Raw genomic sequence first — 13829 nt, 5'->3', positions numbered from 1 at the left:
CCTAACAGCCCTAGACCTCAACTACCTAACCAACAAACTCAAAATAAAACACCCACTACACACATTTTACTTCTCCAACATACTCGGATTTTATCCCAATGTCATACACTGCACAATTCCCTATCTAGGCCTTCTCACAAGTCAAAATCTACCCCTGCTCCTCCTAGACCTAATTTGACTAGAAAAGCTGCTACCTAAGACAATCTCACAACACCAAGTCTCAGCCTCCATCACTACCTCCACCCAAAAAGGTATGATCAAACTGTACTTCCTCTCTTTCTTCTTCCCACTCCTCATAACCCTTCTCCTAGTCACATAATCTATTACCCCGAGCAATCTCAATCACAATATATACACCAACAAATAATGTTCAACCAGTAACCACTACCAATCAACGCCCATAGTCATACAAAGCCCCCGCACCAATAGGATCCTCCCGAATCAACCCTGGACCCTCCCCTTCATAAATCATTCAACTTCCCACACTATTAAAATTCACCACAACCACCACCCCATCATACTCTTTCACCCACAACACCAGCCCCACCTCCATTGCTAACCCCACTAGGACACTCACCAAGACCTCAACCCCTGACCCCCACGCCTCAGGATACTCCTCAATAGCCATCGCTGTAGTGTACCCAAAAACAACCATCATCCCCCCTAAATAAATTAAAAAAACCATTAAACCCATATAACCTCCCCCATAATTTAAAATAATAGCACACCCAACCACACCACTAACAATCAACACTAAACCTCCGTAAATAGGGGAAGGCTTAGAAGAAAATCCCACAAACCCCATTACTAAACCCACACTCTATAGAAATAAAGCATATGTCATTATTCTCGCACGGACCACAACCGCGACCAATGATATGAAAAACCATCGCTGTATTTCAACTACAAGAACACCAATGACCCCGATACGCAAAACTAACCCACTAGCAAAACTAATCAACCACTCATTTATCGACCTCCCCACCCCATCCAACATCTCTACATGATGAAACTTCGGCTCACTCCTTGGTGCCTGCTTAATCCTTCAAATCACCACAGGACTATTCCTAGCCATACGCTACTCACCAGACGCCTCAACCGCCTTCTCATCAATCGCTCACATCGCCCGAGATGTAAACTATGGCTGAATCATCCGCTACCTCCACGCTAACGGCGCCTCAATGTTCTTCATCTGCCTCTTTCTGCACATCGGCCGAGGCCTGTATTACGGCTCATTTCTCTACCGAGAAACCTGAAACATCGGCATCATCCTCCTACTCACAACCATGGCAACAGCCTTCATAGGCTATGTCCTCCCATGAGGCCAAATATCCTTCTGAGGAGCCACAGTAATCACAAACTTACTATCCGCCATCCCATACATCGGAACAGACCTAGTCCAATGAGTTTGAGGCGGCTACTCAGTAGATAGCCCTACCCTTACACGACTCTTTACTTTTCACTTCATCTTACCCTTCATTATCACAGCCTTAACAACTCTCCACCTCCTATTTCTACACGAAACAGGATCAAACAACCCTCTAGGCATCCCCTCCCACTCTGACAAAATCACCTTCCACCCCTACGACACAATCAAAGATATCCTAGGCCTATTCCTCTTTCTTCTCACCCTAATAGCACTAGCACTGTTCTCACCAGACCTCCTGGGAGACCCAGACAACTACGCCTTAGCTAACCCCCTAAACACCCCACCCCACATCAAACCCGAATGATACTTCCTATTTGCCTACGCAATCCTCCGATCCATCCCCAGTAAATTGGGAGGCATCTTAGCCCTACTACTATCTATTCTCATCCTAGCAGTAATTCCTATTCTCCACATGTCCAAACAACAAAGCATAATATTCCGCCCATTAAGCCAATTACTTTATTGATTCCTAATCGCAGACCTCCTCACCCTAACCTGAATCGGGGGGCAGCCAGTAAGCTACCCCTTCATCATCATCAGACAAGTAGCGTCCGTACTATACTTCACAACAATCCTAATCCTAATACCAGTCATCTCCCTAATCGAAAACAAAATACTCAAATGAGCCTGCCCTTGTAGTATAGGCCAATACACCAGTCTTGTAAACCGGAAACGAAGACCTCCTTCCAAGGGCAAATCAGAGAAAAAGTTCTTGACTTCACCATCAGCACCCAAAGCTAGCATTCTAATTTAAACTATTCTCTGTTCTTTCATGGGGAAGCAAATTTGGGTACCACCCAAGTATTGGCTAACCCACCAATAACCGCCATGTATATCGGGCATTACTGCCAGTCACCATGAATAATATACAGTACTACAAACACTTGAACAACAAAGGGGCAACAAAGGTTGCCTCTTAAAAGAATTTATTAGTTTACACAGGGAGACAGGAGGAAAACCAACATTACTTTTTAAAATAAAAAGCATTTACTTGATAACTGGAATGTATTTTACAACTATTGAAGGTGGGTAAGTATAGAAAACTACTTGGAATTTAAGGCTTAATCAGGAAATGGCTTCCTCCTGGCTGCATCCAAAACCTGCTGGCCTAAGTCTAGAGAGCACTCAGACCTCAGACAAAAATGATTACTTTATCTTGTCTTTCAAAAATGTTACTAGCATATCACGTTGGAATTCATACCCGTTCAGAATCTAAGTGACATGCAGTTTATCCACAGGAGCATGAAGAAGGAATTACTTGGAGTATTCTACAAAGCAACTGGCCTGAACACTTCAAAAATAAAATATCACCAACAGAAAAAGGAGGGAAAGGGCAATTTTGGATCAGAAAAGATTGAATGAAACACAACAGTGAAATGCAATGTTACAAACCTTGATTGGATTCTGGGTCAAATTTTGAAGAAAGCAGTGGCTCACGCCTATGGTCCCAGTGCTTTGAGAGGCTGAGGCAGGAAGACTACTTAAACACAGGAGTTCAAGGCTGCAGCGGGCTATGATTGTACCACTGCACTCCAGCCTGGGCAACAGAGCGAGACACTGTCTGGATTAAAAAAAAAAAAAGAAAAGAAAAGGAAAGGAAAGCAGGTATTTGGGGGACAACTGGAAAGATTTAAATATGGAGTATAGGCCGGGTGCGGTGGCTCATGCCTGTAATCCCAGCACATTGGGAGGCCAAGGTGGGTGGATCACTTGAGGCCAGGAGTTCAAGACCAGCCTGGTCAACATGGTGAAACCCCGTCTCTAGTAAAAATAGAAAAATTAGCTAGGCATGGCAGCATGCACTTGTAATCCCAGTTACTCAGGAGGCTGAGGCAGGAGAATCGCTTGAACCCGGGAGGCAGAGGTTGCAAGTGAGCCAAGATCACACCACTGCACCCCAGCCTAGAGTGAGGCTTTGCCTCAAAACACACATACACACACACCAGGCGGCAGCAAATATCTTACACACACACACACACGCACACACACACACCCGGCGGCAGCAAATATCCCGCTCAGAGAGAAGGGCACACTCTGAAGTGCAAATCCTCAATCTTCATTTACAACAACAGAACAACAACAACTTGAACACCTACAGTACATACAAAACCCCCCGCACATCAAAACCTCCCCCATGCTTACAAGCAAGCACAATCCTCAACCCCCCCCCCCCAATTAGGACTCATAGTAGCCACAATTGGCATCGGCCAACCGCATCTGGCATTCCTACACATCTGCACCCACGCTTTCTTCAAAGCCATATTATTTATATGCTCCGGATCCATCATCCACAACCTTAATAATGAACAAGATATCCGGAAAATAGGAGGTCTACTCAAAACCATACCCCTCACTTCAACTTCCCTCACCATTGGCAGCCTGGCACTAGTAGGAATACCCTTTCTCACAGGTTTCTACTCCAAAGACCTCATCATCGAGACCGCAAACATATCATACACAAACGCCTGAGCCCTATCTATTACTCTCATCGCCACCTCCCTAACGAGCGCCTACAGCACTCGAATAATCCTTCTCACCCTGACAGGTCAACCTCGCTTCCCAACCCTCACCAACATCAACGAAAACAACCCCACCCTATTAAATCCCATTAAACGCCTAACAATTGGAAGCCTATTCGCAGGGTTCCTCATCACCAACAATATTCTCCCCACATCCGTACCCCAGATGACAATCCCACTTTACTTAAAATTCACAGCTCTAGGCATCACTTTCCTAGGACTCCTAACAGCCCTAGACCTCAACTACCTAACCAACAAACTCAAAATAAAACACCCACTACACACATTTTACTTCTCCAACATACTCGGATTTTATCCCAATGTCATACACTGCACAATTCCCTATCTAGGCCTTCTCACAAGTCAAAATCTACCCCTGCTCCTCCTAGACCTAATTTGACTAGAAAAGCTGCTACCTAAGACAATCTCACAACACCAAGTCTCAGCCTCCATCACTACCTCCACCCAAAAAGGTATGATCAAACTGTACTTCCTCTCTTTCTTCTTCCCACTCCTCATAACCCTTCTCCTAGTCACATAATCTATTACCCCGAGCAATCTCAATCACAATATATACACCAACAAATAATGTTCAACCAGTAACCACTACCAATCAACGCCCATAGTCATACAAAGCCCCCGCACCAATAGGATCCTCCCGAATCAACCCTGGACCCTCCCCTTCATAAATCATTCAACTTCCCACACTATTAAAATTCACCACAACCACCACCCCATCATACTCTTTCACCCACAACACCAGCCCCACCTCCATTGCTAACCCCACTAGGACACTCACCAAGACCTCAACCCCTGACCCCCACGCCTCAGGATACTCCTCAATAGCCATCGCTGTAGTGTACCCAAAAACAACCATCATCCCCCCTAAATAAATTTAAAAAACCATTAAACCCATATAACCTCCCCCATAATTTAAAATAATAGCACACCCAACCACACCACTAACAATCAACATTAAACCTCCGTAAATAGGGGAAGGCTTAGAAGAAAATCCCTCAAACCCCATTACTAAACCCACACTCAATAGAAATAAAGCATATGTCATTATTCTCGCACGGACCACAACCGCGACCAATGATATGAAAAACCATCGCTGTATTTCAACTACAAGAACACCAATGACCCCGATATGCAAAACTAACCCACTAGCAAAACTAATCAACCACTCATTTATCGACCTCCCCACCCCATCCAACATCTCTACATGATGAAACTTCGGCTCACTCCTTGGTGCCTGCTTAATCCTTCAAATCACCACAGGACTATTCCTAGCCATACACTACTCACCAGACGCCTCAACCGCCTTCTCATCAATCGCTCACATCGCCCGAGATGTAAACTATGGCTGAATCATCCGCTACCTCCACGCTAACGGCGCCTCAATGTTCTTCATCTGCCTCTTTCTGCACATCGGCCGAGGCCTGTATTACGGCTCATTTCTCTACCGAGAAACCTGAAACATCGGCATCATCCTCCTACTCACAACCATGGCAACAGCCTTCATAGGCTATGTCCTCCCATGAGGCCAAATATCCTTCTGAGGAGCCACAGTAATCACAAACTTACTATCCGCCATCCCATACATCGGAACAGACCTAGTCCAATGAGTTTGAGGCGGCTACTCAGTAGATAGCCCTACCCTTACACGACTCTTTACTTTTCACTTCATCTTACCCTTCATTATCACAGCCTTAACAACTCTCCACCTCCTATTTCTACACGAAACAGGATCAAACAACCCTCTAGGCATCCCCTCCCACTCTGACAAAATCACCTTCCACCCCTACTACACAATCAAAGATATCCTAGGCCTATTCCTCTTTCTTCTCACCCTAATAGCACTAGCACTGTTCTCACCAGACCTCCTGGGAGACCCAGACAACTACGCCTTAGCTAACCCCCTAAACACCCCACCCCACATCAAACCCGAATGATACTTCCTATTTGCCTACGCAATTCTCCGATCCATCCCCAGTAAATTGGGAGGCATCTTAGCCCTACTACTATCTATTCTCATCCTAGCAGTAATTCCTATTCTCCACATGTTCAAACAACAAAGCATAATATTCCGCCCATTAAGCCAATTACTTTATTGATTCCTAATCGCAGACCTCCTCACCCTAACCTGAATCGGGGGGCAGCCAGTAAGCTACCCCTTCATCATCATCGGACAAGTAGCGTCCGTACTATACTTCACAACAATCCTAATCCTAATACCAGTCATCTCCCTAATCGAAAACAAAATACTCAAATGAGCCTGCCCTTGTAGTATAGGCCAATACACCAGTCTTGTAAACCGGAAACGAAGACCTCCTTCCAAGGGCAAATCAGAGAAAAAGTTCTTGACTTCACCATCAGCACCCAAAGCTAGCATTCTAATTTAAACTATTCTCTGTTCTTTCATGGGGAAGCAAATTTGGGTACCACCCAAGTATTGGCTAACCCACCAATAACCGCCATGTATATCGGGCATTACTGCCAGTCACCATGAATAATATACAGTACTACAAACACTTGAACAACAAAGGGGCAACAAAGGTTGCCTCTTAAAAGAATTTATTAGTTTACACAGGGAGACAGGAGGAAAACCAACATTACTTTTTAAAATAAAAAGCATTTACTTGATAACTGGAATGTATTTTACAACTATTGAAGGTGGGTAAGTATAGAAAACTACTTGGAATTTAAGGCTTAATCAGGAAATGGCTTCCTCCTGGCTGCATCCAAAACCTGCTGGCCTAAGTCTAGAGAGCACTCAGACCTCAGACAAAAATGATTACTTTATCTTGTCTTTCAAAAATGTTACTAGCATATCACGTTGGAATTCATACCCGTTCAGAATCTAAGTGACATGCAGTTTATCCACAGGAGCATGAAGAAGGAATTACTTGGAGTATTCTACAAAGCAACTGGCCTGAACACTTCAAAAATAAAATATCACCAACAGAAAAAGGAGGGAAAGGGCAATTTTGGATCAGAAAAGATTGAATGAAACACAACAGTGAAATGCAATGTTACAAACCTTGATTGGATTCTGGGTCAAATTTTGAAGAAAGCAGTGGCTCACGCCTATGGTCCCAGTGCTTTGAGAGGCTGAGGCAGGAAGACTACTTAAACACAGGAGTTCAAGGCTGCAGCGGGCTATGATTGTACCACTGCACTCCAGCCTGGGCAACAGAGCGAGACACTGTCTGGATTAAAAAAAAAAAAAGAAAAGAAAAGGAAAGGAAAGCAGGTATTTGGGGGACAACTGGAAAGATTTAAATATGGAGTATAGGCCGGGTGCGGTGGCTCATGCCTGTAATCCCAGCACATTGGGAGGCCAAGGTGGGTGGATCACTTGAGGCCAGGAGTTCAAGACCAGCCTGGTCAACATGGTGAAACCCCGTCTCTAGTAAAAATAGAAAAATTAGCTAGGCATGGCAGCATGCACTTGTAATCCCAGTTACTCAGGAGGCTGAGGCAGGAGAATCGCTTGAACCCGGGAGGCAGAGGTTGCAAGTGAGCCAAGATCACACCACTGCACCCCAGCCTAGAGTGAGGCTTTGCCTCAAAACACACATACACACACACCAGGCGGCAGCAAATATCTTACACACACACACACACGCACACACACACACCCGGCGGCAGCAAATATCCCGCTCAGAGAGAAGGGCACACTCTGAAGTGCAAATCCTCAATCTTCATTTACAACAACAGAACAACAACAACTTGAACACCTACAGTACATACAAAACCCCCCGCACATCAAAACCTCCCCCATGCTTACAAGCAAGCACAATCCTCAACCCCCCCCCCCCAATTAGGACTCATAGTAGCCACAATTGGCATCGGCCAACCGCATCTGGCATTCCTACACATCTGCACCCACGCTTTCTTCAAAGCCATATTATTTATATGCTCCGGATCCATCATCCACAACCTTAATAATGAACAAGATATCCGGAAAATAGGAGGTCTACTCAAAACCATACCCCTCACTTCAACTTCCCTCACCATTGGCAGCCTGGCACTAGTAGGAATACCCTTTCTCACAGGTTTCTACTCCAAAGACCTCATCATCGAGACCGCAAACATATCATACACAAACGCCTGAGCCCTATCTATTACTCTCATCGCCACCTCCCTAACGAGCGCCTACAGCACTCGAATAATCCTTCTCACCCTGACAGGTCAACCTCGCTTCCCAACCCTCACCAACATCAACGAAAACAACCCCACCCTATTAAATCCCATTAAACGCCTAACAATTGGAAGCCTATTCGCAGGGTTCCTCATCACCAACAATATTCTCCCCACATCCGTACCCCAGATGACAATCCCACTTTACTTAAAATTCACAGCTCTAGGCATCACTTTCCTAGGACTCCTAACAGCCCTAGACCTCAACTACCTAACCAACAAACTCAAAATAAAACACCCACTACACACATTTTACTTCTCCAACATACTCGGATTTTATCCCAATGTCATACACTGCACAATTCCCTATCTAGGCCTTCTCACAAGTCAAAATCTACCCCTGCTCCTCCTAGACCTAATTTGACTAGAAAAGCTGCTACCTAAGACAATCTCACAACACCAAGTCTCAGCCTCCATCACTACCTCCACCCAAAAAGGTATGATCAAACTGTACTTCCTCTCTTTCTTCTTCCCACTCCTCATAACCCTTCTCCTAGTCACATAATCTATTACCCCGAGCAATCTCAATCACAATATATACACCAACAAATAATGTTCAACCAGTAACCACTACCAATCAACGCCCATAGTCATACAAAGCCCCCGCACCAATAGGATCCTCCCGAATCAACCCTGGACCCTCCCCTTCATAAATCATTCAACTTCCCACACTATTAAAATTCACCACAACCACCACCCCATCATACTCTTTCACCCACAACACCAGCCCCACCTCCATTGATAACCCCACTAGGACACTCACCAAGACCTCAACCCCTGACCCCCACGCCTCAGGATACTCCTCAATAGCCATCGCTGTAGTGTACCCAAAAACAACCATCATCCCCCCTAAATAAATTTAAAAAACCATTAAACCCATATAACCTCCCCCATAATTTAAAATAATAGCACACCCAACCACACCACTAACAATCAACACTAAACCTCCGTAAATAGGGGAAGGCTTAGAAGAAAATCCCACAAACCCCATTACTAAACCCACACTCAATAGAAATAAAGCATATGTCATTATTCTCGCACGGACCACAACCGCGACCAATGATATGAAAAACCATCGCTGTATTTCAACTACAAGAACACCAATGACCCCGATACGCAAAACTAACCCACTAGCAAAACTAATCAACCACTCATTTATCGACCTCCCCACCCCATCCAACATCTCTACATGATGAAACTTCGGCTCACTCCTTGGTGCCTGCTTAATCCTTCAAATCACCACAGGACTATTCCTAGCCATACACTACTCACCAGACGCCTCAACCGCCTTCTCATCAATCGCTCACATCGCCCGAGATGTAAACTATGGCTGAATCATCCGCTACCTCCACGCTAACGGCGCCTCAATGTTCTTCATCTGCCTCTTTCTGCACATCGGCCGAGGCCTGTATTACGGCTCATTTCTCTACCGAGAAACCTGAAACATCGGCATCATCCTCCTACTCACAACCATGGCAACAGCCTTCATAGGCTATGTCCTCCCATGAGGCCAAATATCCTTCTGAGGAGCCACAGTAATCACAAACTTACTATCCGCCATCCCATACATCGGAACAGACCTAGTCCAATGAGTTTGAGGCGGCTACTCAGTAGATAGCCCTACCCTTACACGACTCTTTACTTTTCACTTCATCTTACCCTTCATTATCACAGCCTTAACAACTCTCCACCTCCTATTTCTACACGAAACAGGATCAAACAACCCTCTAGGCATCCCCTCCCACTCTGACAAAATCACCTTCCACCCCTACTACACAATCAAAGATATCCTAGGCCTATTCCTCTTTCTTCTCACCCTAATAGCACTAGCACTGTTCTCACCAGACCTCCTGGGAGACCCAGACAACTACGCCTTAGCTAACCCCCTAAACACCCCACCCCACATCAAACCCGAATGATACTTCCTATTTGCCTACGCAATTCTCCGATCCATCCCCAGTAAATTGGGAGGCATCTTAGCCCTACTACTATCTATTCTCATCCTAGCAGTAATTCCTATTCTCCACATGTCCAAACAACAAAGCATAATATTCCGCCCATTAAGCCAATTACTTTATTGATTCCTAATCGCAGACCTCCTCACCCTAACCTGAATCGGGGGGCAGCCAGTAAGCTACCCCTTCATCATCATCGGACAAGTAGCGTCCGTACTATACTTCACAACAATCCTAATCCTAATACCAGTCATCTCCCTAATCGAACACAAAATACTCAAATGAGCCTGCCCTTGTAGTATAGGCCAATACACCAGTCTTGTAAACCGGAAACGAAGACCTCCTTCCAAGGGCAAATCAGAGAAAAAGTTCTTGACTTCACCATCAGCACCCAAAGCTAGCATTCTAATTTAAACTATTCTCTGTTCTTTCATGGGGAAGCAAATTTGGGTACCACCCAAGTATTGGCTAACCCACCAATAACCGCCATGTATATCGGGCATTACTGCCAGTCACCATGAATAATATACAGTACTACAAACACTTGAACAACAAAGGGGCAACAAAGGTTGCCTCTTAAAAGAATTTATTAGTTTACACAGGGAGACAGGAGGAAAACCAACATTACTTTTTAAAATAAAAAGCATTTACTTGATAACTGGAATGTATTTTACAACTATTGAAGGTGGGTAAGTATAGAAAACTACTTGGAATTTAAGGCTTAATCAGGAAATGGCTTCCTCCTGGCTGCATCCAAAACCTGCTGGCCTAAGTCTAGAGAGCACTCAGACCTCAGACAAAAATGATTACTTTATCTTGTCTTTCAAAAATGTTACTAGCATATCACGTTGGAATTCATACCCGTTCAGAATCTAAGTGACATGCAGTTTGTCCACAGGAGCATGAAGAAGGAATTACTTGGAGTATTCTACAAAGCAACTGGCCTGAACACTTCAAAAATAAAATATCACCAACAGAAAAAGGAGGGAAAGGGCAATTTTGGATCAGAAAAGATTGAATGAAACACAACAGTGAAATGCAATGTTACAAACCTTGATTGGATTCTGGGTCAAATTTTGAAGAAAGCAGTGGCTCACGCCTATGGTCCCAGTGCTTTGAGAGGCTGAGGCAGGAAGACTACTTAAACACAGGAGTTCAAGGCTGCAGCGGGCTATGATTGTACCACTGCACTCCAGCCTGGGCAACAGAGCGAGACACTATCTGGATTAAAAAAAAAAAAAGAAAAGAAAAGGAAAGGAAAGCAGGTATTTGGGGGACAACTGGAAAGATTTAAATATGGAGTATAGGCCGGGTGCGGTGGCTCATGCCTGTAATCCCAGCACATTGGGAGGCCAAGGTGGGTGGATCACTTGAGGCCAGGAGTTCAAGACCAGCCTGGTCAACATGGTGAAACCCCGTCTCTAGTAAAAATAGAAAAATTAGCTAGGCATGGCAGCATGCACTTGTAATCCCAGTTACTCAGGAGGCTGAGGCAGGAGAATCGCTTGAACCCGGGAGGCAGAGGTTGCAAGTGAGCCAAGATCACACCACTGCACCCCAGCCTAGAGTGAGGCTTTGCCTCAAAACACACATACACACACACCAGGCGGCAGCAAATATCTTACACACACACACACACGCACACACACACACCCGGCGGCAGCAAATATCCCGCTCAGAGAGAAGGGCACACTCTGAAGTGCAAATCCTCAATCTTCATTTACAACAACAGAACAACAACAACTTGAACACCTACAGTACATACAAAACCCCCCGCACATCAAAACCTCCCCCATGCTTACAAGCAAGCACAATCCTCAACCCCCCCCCCCCAATTAGGACTCATAGTAGCCACAATTGGCATCGGCCAACCGCATCTGGAATTCCTACACATCTGCACCCACGCTTTCTTCAAAGCCATATTATTTATATGCTCCGGATCCATCATCCACAACCTTAATAACGAACAAGATATCCGGAAAATAGGAGGTCTACTCAAAACCACACCCCTCACTTCAACTTCCCTCACCATTGGCAGCCTGGCACTAGTAGGAATATCCTTTCTCACAGGTTTCTACTCCAAAGACCTCATCATCGAGACCGCAAACATATCATACACAAACGCCTGAGCCCTATCTATTACTCTCATCGCCACCTCCCTAACGAGCGCCTACAGCACTCGAATAATCCTTCTCACCCTGACAGGTCAACCTCGCTTCCCAACCCTCACCAACATCAACGAAAACAACCCCACCCTATTAAATCCCATTAAACGCCTAACAATTGGAAGCCTATTCGCAGGGTTCCTCATCACCAACAATATTCTCCCCACATCCGTACCCCAGATGACAATCCCACTTTACTTAAAATTCACAGCTCTAGGCATCACTTTCCTAGGACTCCTAACAGCCCTAGACCTCAACTACCTAACCAACAAACTCAAAATAAAACACCCACTACACACATTTTACTTCTCCAACATACTCGGATTTTATCCCAATGTCATACACTGCACAATTCCCTATCTAGGCCTTCTCACAAGTCAAAATCTACCCCTGCTCCTCCTAGACCTAATTTGACTAGAAAAGCTGCTACCTAAGACAATCTCACAACACCAAGTCTCAGCCTCCATCACTACCTCCACCCAAAAAGGTATGATCAAACTGTACTTCCTCTCTTTCTTCTTCCCACTCCTCATAACCCTTCTCCTAGTCACATAATCTATTACCCCGAGCAATCTCAATCACAATATATACACCAACAAATAATGTTCAACCAGTAACCACTACCAATCAACGCCCATAGTCATACAAAGCCCCCGCACCAATAGGATCCTCCCGAATCAACCCTGGACCCTCCCCTTCATAAATCATTCAACTTCCCACACTATTAAAATTCACCACAACCACCACCCCATCATACTCTTTCACCCACAACACCAGCCCCACCTCCATTGATAACCCCACTAGGACACTCACCAAGACCTCAACCCCTGACCCCCACGCCTCAGGATACTCCTCAATAGCCATCGCTGTAGTGTACCCAAAAACAACCATCATCCCCCCTAAATAAATTTAAAAAACCATTAAACCCATATAACCTCCCCCATAATTTAAAATAATAGCACACCCAACCACACCACTAACAATCAACACTAAACCTCCGTAAATAGGGGAAGGCTTAGAAGAAAATCCCACAAACCCCATTACTAAACCCACACTCAATAGAAATAAAGCATATGTCATTATTCTCGCACGGACCACAACCGCGACCAATGATATGAAAAACCATCGCTGTATTTCAACTACAAGAACACCAATGACCCCGATACGCAAAACTAACCCACTAGCAAAACTAATCAACCACTCATTTATCGACCTCCCCACCCCATCCAACATCTCTACATGATGAAACTTCGGCTCACTCCTTGGTGCCTGCTTAATCCTTCAAATCACCACAGGACTATTCCTAGCCATACACTACTCACCAGACGCCTCAACCGCCTTCTCATCAATCGCTCACATCGCCCGAGATGTAAACTATGGCTGAATCATCCGCTACCTCCACGCTAACGGCGCCTCAATGTTCTTCATCTGCCTCTTTCTGCACATCGGCCGAGGCCTGTATTACGGCTCATTTCTCTACCGAGAAACCTGAAACATCGGCATCATCCTCCTACTCACAACCATGGCAACAGCCTTCATAGGCTATGTCCTCCCA

The 13829-nt window shown here is 45.1% G+C and overlaps 1 long non-coding RNA gene across 5 annotated transcripts in view; it reads right to left on the bottom strand.

Annotated features, from left to right (window-relative positions):
* The window catches only part of LOC115933544 (uncharacterized), a 50134-nt gene extending 38812 nt beyond the window's left edge, over positions 1-11322 (bottom strand). For all 5 annotated transcript variants that reach the window (XR_010130129.1, XR_010130126.1, XR_010130128.1 and 2 more), the window contains exons 1-3: positions 11162-11322; positions 6992-7160; positions 2822-2990 (exon numbers count right to left, since the gene is read on the bottom strand). This is a non-coding gene — a long non-coding RNA (uncharacterized lncRNA). The remainder of the gene's footprint in view (positions 1-2821; positions 2991-6991; positions 7161-11161) is intronic.
* Positions 11323-13829: the final 2507 nt, after the last annotated feature.

The sequence above is a fragment of the Gorilla gorilla genome, chromosome 12 (genome assembly GCF_029281585.2).
Source record: "Gorilla gorilla gorilla isolate KB3781 chromosome 12, NHGRI_mGorGor1-v2.1_pri, whole genome shotgun sequence".
Lineage (NCBI taxonomy): Eukaryota > Metazoa > Chordata > Mammalia > Primates > Hominidae > Gorilla > Gorilla gorilla.
This window is presented reverse-complemented; position numbering and strand designations above follow the sequence as displayed.